We start from the raw sequence: 14,198 nt of genomic DNA on the forward strand, positions 1-14,198 counted from the left end.
CTGATTCATTCCTATCACTGTGTGGTATTCCATTGTATAAAGAACACCTTATTTTTAAAGACCTCTTGATTGGTGGTTAAAGTACTGTCCTTGAATTATCTACTGGGCACCCCCCGAAGTTGATCGGGCTTGTCTGGATGTCTCTGAAAGCTGCTTAACCTGCCCAGAAGGTATGTCCGGTTTTTTTTTTTTTTTTTTTTTTTTTTCCGGTACGCGGGCCTCTCACGGTTGTGACCTCTCCCGCTGCGGAGCACAGGCTCTGGACACACAGGCTCAGCGGCCGTGGCTCACGGGCCCAGCCGCTCCGCGGCATGTGGGATCTTCCCGGACCGGGGCACGAACCGGTGTCCCTTGCATCAGCAGGTGGACTCTCAACCACTGCGCCACCAGGGAAGCCCGGTATGTCCGTTTTTTAAGGAGACTTTTTGCTAGCCCCATGGCTCCTTAATTAAATACGTGCAGAGGTGGCCTGTGAGCAATGCTGCCGACCTGGTTACCTCCCTCCCCCCCACCATGTGCCTCCCCTCTTCCTTGTCACTTTGCCAAGAGGAAAACACCTGATGTTTAAGTAGCTGCAACTCTTCATACCAGAAGTAGGACTGTTTTGAGATAAAGGCAGTTTGAAGTTTTCTCTGAGATGTTAGGAGCAAAGCTGGCTATTAGAAAGCTCTAATATTGTCACTTCATAGCCGTGCGAGCTTGGGCAAATCATCTAATTTTCCTGAGCCTCAGCTTCCTCATCTACAAAATGGGGGAAATGGTGAGAATGATGTTGGTCCTAAACACCTACCTCACAGTAAATGAGAGTATAAATATGATCAAGTGTGCAAACAGATATTCCTGGTACCCCACATAACTTAATGCCACTTCCTTTTCATTTTCGTGTCCTCCTACACAGTGTTATTTGCAAGACAGATTTGGGAGAATCAAAGGAAAAGTCTGCTGAAGGATGGCGGAGTCTGAGTAGCATCAGCCCCTGAATTAAAAGGGATGTTATGTGGAAGTTCAGATCTCAAGAAGAAGCAAGAGAAGAGTAAAGAAAGAGCTGGGAGAAATCGCTCTGGAGCCATTTAGACTGTGAGGCACTATGGGAATAAAACCACTCTAACACTGTAAGGTCATATTGCAATTCTCCCTGCACTTAAAAAAATCCTGTCTCTCTTTGCAATATTAACATCCTCCAAAGCATTCTGTTTGTCTTAGAGGCAAGAAGGTGGCAGAGAAGCTGTAAGCCTCCATTGCATTGCAGCACGGGCCACAGAGAAGTGGAAACTTGAGTTGAAGAATGGGTAGTAGCAGACACAGAGAAGGAAGTCAGATTGTTTCTGGTGCTGATGGGAGACACAAAGGGGGTGAAATGGGAATTCTCTTGGGGTTATGCATTACATCCAAGCATGCATTTAGGTACAAGCTTGACCACACCTTCCTCATTCCCATTCTTAACTGATCTCACTCAAAAGTAAAAATAAAACCAATTCACAACCATCCTGTTATTTCCTTTGGTTTCTGGAGCAGTGACATGAAATTGTGGAAGGGTCAGTCACATGAAGACTCAGAATTCCTTATACTGATATTTGTGTGTGTCTCATGAGAAATTGTTGTGTTTCTACCTTAACCTGTTTGCTTTTGCTGACCTGAGAAATTAATACGCTGCATAAATGCTTGGGCAGGTAGGAGGGAGGAAAAGAAGGAAGAGAACAAATGAGTCTCAGTGAACTGAGGCATGTCAGAAATTTAATAAGAACAAGTTGAGACAACTGTTAAACCAGAATTCCTTGGGTGAAGAGAGATCGCTTTGTCCTCATCAAAAAACGTTTGCGGGGGCTTCCCTGGTGGCGCAGTGGTTGAGAGTCTGCCTGCTGATGCAGGGGACGCGGGTTCGTGCCCCGGTCCGGGAGGATCCCACATGCCGCGGAGCGGCTGGGCCCGTGAGCCATGGCTGCTGAGCCTGTGCTTCCGGAGCCTGTACTCCGCAACGGGAGAGGCCACAACCGTGAGAGGCCCGCGTACCGCAAAAAAAAAAAAAAAAAGAAAAAAAAAAGTTTGCGGATTAGACCGATGGAAGAGAAGCGAAAGAGGTAAAGTGGCTATGTTTCCAAGTCATTTTTAGTTTAGCTAGTATGAGAGAAGAGAAGGTCGAAATAAACCGTCAGCTTTGGTTAACCAAGATTATTTGTAAAGCTTCCAATTTTATTGCTAGTCTAGGCTGGGAGTTCTGGGGAACTAACCTCTAGAGAGGGCTGAGATGTAGCTGGTTATAACCCACACTTACAGTTTTCATTTACTGGTCCTATGGTCTGAAGGCAATAGTTATTGTTGTCTTATAAAAGAAGTATTAGATAAGTATGGGGCCTATTTAATTGAGCATAAATTTGATTCCTTTTAAATTTTGCTTTGAAGAAGTTTCTCACCATTGTGGCCCCTCCCGTTGCGGAGCACAGGCTCCGGACGCGCAGGCTCAGCGGCCATGGCTCACGGGCCCAGCCGCTCCGCGGCACGTGCGATCTTCGCGGACCGGGGCACGAATCCGTCTCCCTTGTATCGGCAGGCAGACTCTCAACCACTGCGCCACCAGGGAAACCCTGAAGTTTTTAATAAAGGGATTCTAATAGGACAATCTATAACTTCTTCCAGCAAGTTCTAGTTAGGAGATTACTGTTATAAATGTATACACACAGAAACATACATGTTTGAATGGTAGATACCAACCACCTTTGTTAAAACGTTAATGTACACTTCTCCAAATACAGCCCTGGGTTTAGAAGGTACCCAGGCCACAGGTCATAAAGTGTGAGCGCCACCTGGTGAGGAAAGTGGGTAGCTGCATCTGTATCCTCAAATTCCAGGTATGCTATCAGCAGATAATTACTGTTTATAAAATTTTAGAATGTCCTGGGGATATTCATCAGCATGATGTGAAGGTGACAGTGATTTTTTAAAAATTCTAATTATTATGATAATGATAATGGGTAGGCTTTAGGTTAGAAAGTAGCTCTCTTAGCTTGTCGGTGTCATCCCAGTAATGACAGCCTCTGAGAGGAGGGAAGGTAAGACCCTGGGGGGAAAGGAAGAGACGGAGGGGCTCATAGTGGTATGATGAAGGGTTTGCCTTACCTTCTGGCTTCAGTTCTAGACACAGACAGAAAAGCAGAAACCAAATCGTCTAGGAGGTGCTGGCTGGGAAAAAAGAATGACCATTATTTGAAAGTGTCTCTTGATACAAGCTAGAGAGAGAGGCTTCACTCTGCTTAAGCCTTCTTGTTGACAAGCTGCCCATCATCTGGACAGAGCACCGACTAAGCAAAGGTGGCAGCACTGTTTCTTTTCTTTTTCTTTCTTTCTCCCACTCCTCCTTCCTTCCCTTCTTTTTTTTTTTTTTTTTTTGCGGTACGCGGGCCTCTCACTGTTGTGGCCTCTCCCGTTGCGGAGCACAGACTCCGGACGCACAGGCTCAGTGGCCATGGCTCACGGGCCCAGCCGCTCCGCGGCATGTGGGATCTTCCCGGACCAGGGCACGAACCCGTGTCCCCTGCATCGGCAGGCGGACTCTCAACCACTGTGCCACCAGGGAAGCCCGAGGCATATTTTTGAATTAAAAATATATATATATATGTATATATTTATTTATTTATTTTTGGCTGTGTTGTGTCTTCGTTGCTGTGCGTGGGCTTTCTCTAGTTGTGGCGAGCGGGGGCTACTCTTCGTTGCGGTGCGCGGGCTGCTCACTGTGGTGGCTTCTCTTGTTGCCGAGCACGGGCTCTAGGGGTGCGGGCTTCAGTATTTGCAGCACGTGGGCTTCAGTAGTTGTGGCTCGCGGCCTCTAGAGCACAGGCTCAGTAGTTGTGGTGCACGGGCTTAGTTGCTCTGCGGCATGTGGGATCTTCCCGGACCAGGGCTCAAACCCGGGTTCCCTGCATTGGCAGGCAGATTCTTAACCACTGCACCACCAGGGAAGTCCCATATTTTTGATTTTTAAGACATATCTCATTGTGGAAGTAGGTGTTCTGGAATGAATGTCTGCTCTTCTCCTCCCCCTCCCCCTGGGTTAAATGCTTTAGAGATAATGGTGATGAATCAATGTGATATTGTAATTTAATAAATATATATTTGGTCTTTGTCCCTGTTTCTGACCAGCACCTAAAACTCTTGGAATTTCTTCTGATGAGAATGATAAAAAGTGTCTTTTGTTATTTATAATAAAACAGTAATCTAATAAGTAAACTGTTTTCCTGAGTTCTGTGAGCCGCTCTAGAAGATTAATCCAACCCGAGGAGGGGGTCATGGGAGCCTCTGATCTATAGACTCGCTGTTGGTGTTGGAAGTGGGGGCAGTCTGGTGGGAATGAGCCCTTAACCTGGGGTAGATAATGTCAGAATTCTGTTGAATTGTAGGATGCTCAGCCAGTGTTGAGGAATTGTTTGGTGCTGTGGCAAAAAACATAGGAATTGGGAACAGGACCGTAGTTGGAATCAGAATCATTAATGAGGATTTTGTTTGGCTGAGTGGGGCGTGCGGGCTGGGGAAACTGAGAAACGGGATTGGCGGTGGCGACGGAGAGGCAGAGAACCAGAGAGGCCTTGGAAGAAGGTGGCTCGAGAGAGAACAAGAGAGTTGGCGGACATGCGGCAGGTGCCTTCTGTTACTGACCCTTTCGAGTCAGGACCCAACAAGGGTCCTCCTGCCTGGTGTCGCTCGAGCCCATAGAATGAGACCAAGTTTGGTTCAGAAACAAAGGAAAGCTTTATTATCTGGTCAAAAAATGGAGAGATGCAAGCTCTGCTTTAGAGCACAGTGTTCCCCACCTAGGCCGTGGGTGGGGCTGCTTTATAGGGATGTCCTCAGCGGGGAGGAGAGGGGACGGGACAGACTTCTCCCCCTTCCAGCGCAGCAGTGATGCTCACGGCTCCAGATATCAGCTCCAGGCGCAGCCTCTCTGCACACGTCCCCGGCCGCCATCTTGGATGACACCGTCACATGCAGCCTCTCTACACACGGCCCCCGGTCGCCATCTTGGATGGCACCGTCACGTGCAGCCTCTCTGCACACGGCCCCGGGCGCCATCTTGGATGCAGTGTCGTTCGCCTCACTTCTGCACACGCCCGCCTGAGGCGAGGTGCCGGCGGCAGTCATTCCGCAGGGCCGGGTGCGAGGCCTCAGCACGTAGTCCCCTGTGAGCAAGTGAAACCCGGCCAAGAACAAAGGAAAAAAAAAAAAGGTGAGGCTTTATTACCCAGATTTTATTTTTATTGCCAGGAAATAGTAAATGAGCTTAACGTGCCACTTCTGGGGCAGAACATTGGTTAAAAACGGCCCAGATACTTCAAGGGGACATTTGTGACGCTGTGCAGTGAGGTGTGATGGGGGATGTAGCCGCCGCCTCTGCCTCCCCAGAGAGGCTCTGTCCAAATGAAGTCATGGTGTGGGGCTCTGGAGTCAGACCTCGGTTTTCTTGGGAGGAGCGGGTGCCGGTGCCGAGGACACTTACCCGTGAGCAGGCCAGTCTTGTTTGCCGTGTTGCTGGGCGCCTGGTAGGAGAATGAAGCGAGTGGAAATTCCAAGCACACAATGATATGTTCTCTGTCTAATGTGTCCTGTTCCTGCTGCTGCTCTGCGGCGGAGGTTTTGCTTCTGTCTCCCAGCAGCCCAGCTGGATTGAAAATGAAGGTCACTCTTTGCCGCCCCTTTGCCCTCCAGCTCGCTCCGTCGGGCCGGGTCTTCAGCATCCTCCCCGTGGGCCGGGTCTTCTGCCCCGAGCGGGGATTTGTCCCGAGAGGCACCAAAGCTTACTTTGTTCTTTACTTGTGTTTTTTAAAAAAAATTTGTTTTTATTTTTGGCTGCGTTGGGTCTTCCTTGCTGCGCGCGGGCTTTCTCTAGTTGCGGCGAACGGGGGCTACTCTTCGTTGCGGTGCGTGGGCTTCGTGGTGTGCGGGCTTCACATTGCGGTGGCTTCTTTTGTTGCGGAGCACAGGCTCTAGGCACGCGGGCTTCAGTAGTTGCGGTTCGCGGGCTCTAGAGCGCAGGTTCAGTAGTTGTGGCGCATGGGCTTAGTTGCTCCGCGGCATGTGGGATCTTCCCGGACCAGGGCTCGAACCCGTGTCCCTTGCAGTGGCAGGCAGATTCTTAACCACTGCGCCACCAGAGAAGCCCCTTTACTTGTCTTTTATTTCCTGGTGAGGGTTTGTTTCTGTTCCCTCTTCCTTTGTCACTTTTCCAGCTTGAAATACATCCCTCGCTGTCATTTTGCAATTCTTAGAACTGGAAAGAAAACCAGTAGGAAAATAGAAAAATGGCATTAACCTAATATTATCATAATTATTGTTCCTTTTATAGCAAAGTCTGGAGGAAGCATCTAATTGTAACTGGCCTTTGGGGACAGCAGTGAACAAGCATAGTTTTTGTACAGAAATGCCCTTGGTTCTTAGGAAGTTGAGGGTTTGACACCAAGAACCACTCACATACATTGTATGTGGACACTCACATACAATGGAAGTGACCAAATATCCTAATTTTATTGGATTGATTCTAACTTCTTTCTGCCTTTGATCCCTCATCCTTTACTGTGAGACCCTAGCCAGGTCTCTTGAGCTCTCTTGGCTTCCACTGGGGCTAATAAGATCTTACCTGAAGTCAGGGGCAGGACCACATCATCTCTGAAGGCCCCTGGGTACTAAGAGCTACAATCCTATGAATATTCTTAATTCAGAAGTCCCCCAAACAAAGTCACAATCCAGCATAATTTTAGAATTCCCACTCTCCACAGAAGCATTATGAGATAAGAAAACAGTGCTAAAGAAAGGAGATAGTATATACATCAGAATACAGTTCTCTAAATTGTGCATCTCTGCGTTGGGAAGTTGTAGTGGGGGTTTCATCTGCACTCTTTCCAGGTGGCCCCGGGACAGAGCATTGATGCTCTTTTGGAGTCTTATGTGAACCAGGACTGTGCTGGGCACTTCGCGTATATTGCCATTTAACGTTTGGAAGAAACATGTGTGGTGCGCTCATTTATAGATGACGAAGCTGAAATCCAGGAAGTTAACTAGCTCAAGCTAAGTGATGGTAAAGGTGACCTTCAAACCTAGTGGGCCTGACGCCAGAACTCACATTCTAAATCACATTTAATGCTTGCCTGTGTAGACACCAGGAATCTTATGTCTGTGAAGAGTTTGTTAGTGATGGCTAGGTTCTGGGGACTTGAGGGTAAAAAATAAAGCAGTAAAGAATGTCACCTAACTGGATGCCTGGAAGGCAGGGAACTCCCATTGGGGTTTGGAGAGAGGGAAGGTGTGTGACCTCTCATAGCACTCGGGTCTTGCCATCAGGGAAGTTTTCTCAGGTGTTCTGGTCCTGACCTATCTGTCTAAGGTGTGTCTAAGGTTGAAGGTTGAAGGAAAGAGCATGTTCCTCTGAGGCAGGAACATTCCTCTGGGAACCGCAGGGCGTGGTGGTGACGTGAGGACATGGGCAGGCAGAGCAGCGACCGGATGGACAGCAACAGTGGGGAGCCTGACAGCCGTGGGAGCAGAGCCCTGCACAGCTGTGTGGGGGTGTGGAGGCCCGGGGGGCCGGGTGTGGAGATCCTCAGAGCAGGCTGGGGCACACGGAGCCTAGTGCCACTGTGATGCGTCACCTGTCCTCCAGGCTGCTGGGACTTGGGGAAATGACTGTTACCATGCATGTAGATGGATCTGTTATGTTTAGAACGTCTTCCTCCAAACTAGGCTGTCTAAATGTACTCTTCTACTGCTATAGCTGCCTTTCCAAAAGGTGAGTTCCAAGTTTTCTGTTGTATTTAATATGGACAGTAAGCCCAGTGAACTTCAGAGAGGGGGCCCTTCGTGCTGACCATAACCACGAATCATTACGACTTAGTCACATGGCACTGTGGGATCAGGTACCCACTTTCTTTCTCAGAGTACATTGAGCCCTTGATCCTATGGTGATGGCAGAAGGCCCAGGGGTTCACTGTAACCCTTCTCTGATGCTCCTGTCTCCTTCCTGTTATGGGACTGGGGTATCCTGATGCTTCACTGAGTCTTGGTCTGAAACAGAGGGAGGAAGCCCAGTTTGGCGCAGTCCCGTCTTGACGGCTGCATGAAATTGGCCCTCCTCTCCTGCGTGTAAAGCCCCAAAGCAAGGAGGCTTACGTAAGGGCCGCCTTTACGGCTGATGGTGAAAATGCAGGGCTGTTCCCTGGAGTGGCAGACCTTTGAATTGGAAAGCCCATTTCCCAGGGTGTCACGCTCAGTGGAGGGCTCCACCTGGGCTCAGTGGAGACCCGGGTCAAAGTGTTTTCTATTCCAGTCTCCTGTGCAGGATGCAGGAATCCAGACGTGGCTGACTGTTGCTGGGGGACTGCAGGTGGGGCTTAGAGAGCCTTCGGGTTGCCTGGCGCCGGTGAAGTTCCTCCCGCAGGAGAGCTGGCTCCAGGGGCAGTGGCCTCGCTATACCCAGGCTGCTCGTGCAGACGGCCTCCCTGAGGTTCAAGCCAAGAATAGGGAGTGACAACTGTGAGAACTCAAGCTTAGCTTTTTTTCCCAGCAATTCTTTTCAAAATTTTAATTTTAGCAGTTTTTAATTATGTAATGAATACCTGCATATATTCTCTGTACACATTTAAGCATTACAAATAAAGTGGGAATCCACTTTGACTGCCATTCCTGATTCCATCCCCGTGGCTGAATGAAATATAAGTTTATTTTACAGACTTTCAGATGTTTCCTCCATGTAGTTTTTCTCTGTATATACGTGTCATCATACATAGTGTGGTTTTGTGTGCATGTATTTTTGTTTAATTGGTATTAGCTGTACATATACCGTATCCATGTCTCTGAAACACCTTTCTTCACTCAACTATCTGTCTTAACGATTTTTCCATATCAATATATGCAGATTTAGCTAATTCCTCTAAGTGTTGCAGAGTTTTCCATAATATAATGTATCATATTTTATTCAAGATACTCTGTCTGGACCAATGACTCTTTGTTATAAAAACATCGGAGAATACCCCCATACTGTCCTGAAATGAAATTCATAAACAATACAAGTTACTTAAAATATGATTAAAAATCAATATAATGTTCTAATTGTAATATAAGGATATAAAGAAAAAACATTTATAATAAATTAACATGTACTTTGATATATAAATGACTTGGGCACACTGCAGCAGATGACATCATCAAGTAGACAGATGCTTGTACCAATATAGACTCAAGTGAGTGCTACATTCCCAAATGCAGACAGATCTGGGTGTGATTTGTTGCTGAATTAAACACCCTGGATGACATTGCCATGGACTGCATGATTTTTCTGAGATGATGAACAACTCGTGGTAAAGATTCAAACTAAACAAAGTTCCAATGTGCCCCAGTTTATTTGGTGGTTCTATTCTAAGAAATCAACATATATTAAAACTGTGCAAAATTTGCTTTGTGTTTATATATAGTGGAGTTAAGTTCTTGGCTTAGATGTTTTTCACCAACAGTAATGTGGCAGGACACCAAGAGTCCTTGCTGGATGGGGAAAATTCTTCCTTGCATGAGATACATCATGGCTACCAACCAGTAAATACCAGTGGTAACGCCAAAGATCATGACAGTCAACACCTGCATAAATTTCCTAGGTATCTCTTGGGGGGTGGCACTGAGAACTAATGATTTAATGAGGACATTTATGCTTTTATTTTTTTCTCTAGATTTTTTGCTATTATAAACAAAGTAGCAAAGACTATCTTTATATTTGCCTTTTTACATGCATGTCAGAACAGGTCTTGGGGGCAAGATAGATCCCCAAGCGATTTCAACTGAGTTGTCCTCACAGGTTGGCTGGGGTGTGAAGTATGACCTCTCTGGAGGACGGCTCTTTCTGTTCCACTTTTTTCTCTTTCCCAGTTAGCTCCCAGACCTGGATCAGAGCTGCTCTGGTTCACTGGGAAAATTCAGAGCCATGGTCTCCCCTCCATCTCCAGGCAGGCAGCCGTGCTCTGGGTCAGCTGCTCTTACCTGTCCTTCTAATGGAGGTGGCACATTCATGATTTCCAAGAGCTCACCCCACTCTTCCCACATATCAGGTTCAGAACAGGGCAAAATAATTAGAATTGTTATTAGACTGATTTTTGGATTAATGAGGTATCTTAATTGTGCATATTGAAAATTATGAGTAGCTTTAAGGCATTGGAGAGATGGTGAAGTTGGACATTTTCCCAGAGAGACTGATGAAAAAGAAAGAGGTAAAAAGTTCTCCCACAGTGACTGGGAAAGAGAGGAGTCAGAAACAGGGACTCTCAGGCTGTCAGAGAACTTTGAGGACATTTAGTCTGAGTCTTTGATGCCCATTCCACAAGAGAGACCCCTTTAGAAAGCGTTGGATGAAGCAGGTGCTACTGAGTGTTCTGAGAGAAAGAAACAGAATTTCAGAACTTTACAAAGAAGCTGTTACAAGATTTGAGAGTTATTCATCAGTAAGACACAAAAGGCATTTTGGTTTTTAAATGAGGAAAGGTATTGGAGCAGGAATGTTGTGGGAATAAGTTTCCCTTCAGAAAAGGAAAACAATAGACAGAAAACTTGAGTTTGCATTTTGTTTCTTTTGCTTTGTCGGTACCATCTTTTGTGGGTTGTGCCTGTTTTGCTAAATGACTAATATACAGGCCTCAGCAATGGACAAAATATTTATATATATATATTGCTTGGTGACAGTTCACAAACTTGCCAAGTTTTTATTGTTAAGTTGTACACACCGAGGTTGAAAAAGAGGAGATTTAGTCCTAGGTTACATGTTGAGAAAATGACAGAAATAAAACCAAGCCCAAGTCTTCTGAAACTTAGTTATATGCCCTTTACAACAAACTGGCTCTAAGTTAATTTAAACTTGTAGAATGTTAAGATGAGCATTTATTTTTGTAAATTGCTTTGGAGTGTCATATTTTCTTAGATTCTCCCTAATGTTTGCCTGCGTGGGCATATTTATTCATTGCCACCTGGTGGTAAATAAGAAATATTATGGGGAAGAGGAGAAACAGGGAGATGACAAAACACTTGTTAGTTATTCCAAACAGCCATCTTGGTTCAGAAATTTGAGATTCAGACACTGAAAAATCGCAGGTTAGGTAGAGCTGGTTTCTTCTGGCCCCACTGGGCAATGGAAAACCCTGTCAAGCCACGTGGCTTCCTGATTTTCCATCAAGGGTAAAGGCAGAGTTGCAGGAGCTTCTTGATATTTTCCTGCAGAACAAAAACAAAGGCATAGACAGTGTATCTAATAATAAAGAGTAAAATCTGGAGCACATATGGCATCGTTAAATAAGATTAGATGAGAAAATGCTATATGCAAACGTGCTTAGCTTAATGCCAGCCACAAATTAGGTTTTCAGTGAATGATGGTTCAATTTGAGATTGTATTTCTTTCCTAGAACTTTCTACTTAATAACTTGTGATTTTAAAAATTATTTCTCGCCTCTTACTTTTTTTTTTTTTTCTGCCCGCGTGGCTTGCAGGATCTTAGTTCCCAGACCAGGGATTGAACCCATGCCCTTGGCAATGAAAGCGCATCTTTTCCATCTTTTCTCAGATGTCCCAAACTTCCTAACCACTGGACTGCCAGGGGATTCCTTTTCCTCTTACTTTTATTGCCACGGTCTGATGGGCAAAAACTAACTACTCCGCCAGCCTACCTGCCTGGGAGGCCAGTGCCCATTCCCTACTGGTTCCACACTCACCCAGTGTTCCTGCCACCATTCTGCCATCCTTCCCTATGTTTACCCAGTTGGAAACTACCACTGCAGCCAACTGAAATCCCTCTATTTCCTTCATTTCTGGAGATGCAGACAAAATGATGGGAGTTTTCTATCGGGATTGTCAGGAGGAGCTGGAAAGTTGGGAATGCTTTTTTTTTTTCTTCCAGGTTTATTGAGATACAATTGATGCACAGCACTATATAAGTTTCGGGTATATAGCATAATGATTAGACATACATATGTCATGAAATGGTTATCACAGGTAGTTTAGTAAACATCCATCATTTCATATAGATACAAAATTAAAGAAATAGAAAAAAATTTTTTCCTTGTGATGAGAACTCTTAGGATTTGCTCTCAACTTTCCTATATAACATACCACAGTGTTAATTGTATTTATTGTGTTGTACTTTACATCCCTAGCACTTGTTTATCTTATAAGTGGAACTTTGTACCTTTTGACTGCTTCTGGTAACTACAAATCCTATCTCTTTTTCTATGAGTTTGTTTTTGAAGTATAATTGACTTATAACACTGTTAGTTCCTGGTACACAACATAGTGATTCAGTATTTCTATACATTTCACAACGATCACCATGATAAGTCTAGTTACCATGTGTCACCACACAAAGATAATATATAATTATTGACTATATTCCCCACACTGTACATTTCATACCTGTGACTCATTTATTTTGTAATTGGAAGTTTGTACCTCTTAATCTCCCTCACCTGTCCTCCCCGCCCTGCCCCGCTTCCCCTGGCAATCACCTGTTTGTTCTCTGTATCTATGACTTTGTTTCTGTTTCGTTATGTTTGTTCATTTGTTTTTAGATTTTATATACAAGTGAAATCATACAATATTTGTCTTTCTCTGACTGAGTTATTTCACTTAGCATAATGCCCTGTAGGCCCATCCATGTTGTTGCAGACGGCAACATTCTTTTTAATGGTGGAGAAATATCCCATTATATATATCACATCTTCTTTATTCATCCTTTGATGGGTACCTTGGTTGCTCCCATATCTTGGCTATGCTCTTTTTTTTTTTTTTTTTTTGCGGTACGCGGGCCTCTCACTGTTGTGGCCTCTCCCGTTGCGGAGCACAGGCTCCGGATGTTCAGGCTCAGCGGCCATGGCTCACGGGCCCAGCCACTCCGCGGCACGTGGGATCCTCCCAGACTGGGGCACGAACCCGCGTCCCCTGCATCGGCAGGCGGACTCTCAACCACTGCGCCACCAGGGAAGCCCTATGCTCTTTTTTAACTCCTTCTCTTGTCCACTGAGTTTAAGAGGAAATCTGTGAACTTCCGGATTCTTAACCATTGGACCACCAGGGAAGTCCCTCAAGCTCTTTATCAGTGGTTTAAATCTTTCTCAACAATTTTGGTCTCATCAGGTATTCAAAGATTTTATTTGTCTGAGAAAGTCTCTCCTGGAGCCTCTTGTCCTGCTTCTAAATGGACGTGTCCCCATGCTTGGTGTACCTCCCTTCATTTAGAGATCTGCCTTTTCCGTCATCCTAGTGACTTGTTTGCGTCTCTCTTGGATCTTGTATTGTCTGTACCCTATGTCTTCCTTTATCATGGTGTACTCGCTAGCTTTGGAGGAGTAGTTCCCAGAGAAAGTGTATAGAAAGTAAAGTACATAGAAGTGTATGGAAAGTAAAGTATATAGAAAGTCTTTTATTGAGACTTGGCTTGGCTTGTCTGAATATTCTTTTATTTCCACCTTGCACTTGAGTATCCAGATAGAGGACCTAGGTTAGAGATAATTGTTACATTGCCTTTTAGCTTCCAGAATTACTTTCAAGAAGACTAAAACCACTCAATTTCTAATATTTTGAATTTGGTATCCTCCCTCTTTTCCCTCTGTAGAAGCTTGTAGGATGGTCTCTTTATGCTCAGTATTCTGAAATTTTATGATGATGTGCCAGATACTTGGTAGATCCTTTTAATATGAAAATCCATATCCTTTAGTTCTGGGAATTTTTCTTCATTTATTTTGTTGATGCCTTTCTGCCCTCTGTTTATTATATCTCTCTTTTTAGAATTTCTGTTACTTGGGTGTTGGATATTGTGGACTGGTGTTCTCTGTTTCTTCAGTACATTTTTTTTTTTTTGGCTGTATTTTCTGAGAGACTTCATAAATTTTATCTTCCAACTCTTCTACTGAGTTTTAAATTTCAGATGTGCTTTTATTTACAAAGAGCTCCCCTTTTGAAATTTTTGAGTGTTGCTTTTAAACAACATTCTCTTACTTTATATAGTTTTGTCATTTTCTCTTAATTCTCTGGGAATATTGATATTGGGGGGTGGGGGGAAGATTTCTTTATCTTCCTTTGTTTTTTCCTCCAAGTAGCTATTTTACTTCTTTGTTTTGGTTTTATCTTCCATCTTTTCTCAGATGTCCCAAACTCCTTGTTGTCTGCTCTGTTGAGTGAGGGATGGGAAGGCTGGT

The 14,198-nt window shown here is 44.9% G+C and overlaps 1 long non-coding RNA gene across 2 annotated transcripts in view; it reads left to right on the plus strand.

The window, feature by feature from the left end:
• The first annotated feature begins 4,718 nt into the window (after nucleotides 1-4,718).
• Nucleotides 4,719-14,198, plus strand: part of LOC307191167 — a 204,936-nt gene continuing 195,456 nt past the window's right edge. For both annotated transcript variants that reach the window (XR_013829627.1, XR_013829628.1), the window contains exon 1: nucleotides 4,719-5,215. This is a non-coding gene — a long non-coding RNA (uncharacterized lncRNA). The remainder of the gene's footprint in view (nucleotides 5,216-14,198) is intronic.

Source organism: Stenella coeruleoalba, assembly GCF_951394435.1.
Source record: "Stenella coeruleoalba genome assembly, chromosome: 9".
NCBI classification, from domain to species: Eukaryota; Metazoa; Chordata; class Mammalia; order Artiodactyla; family Delphinidae; genus Stenella; species Stenella coeruleoalba.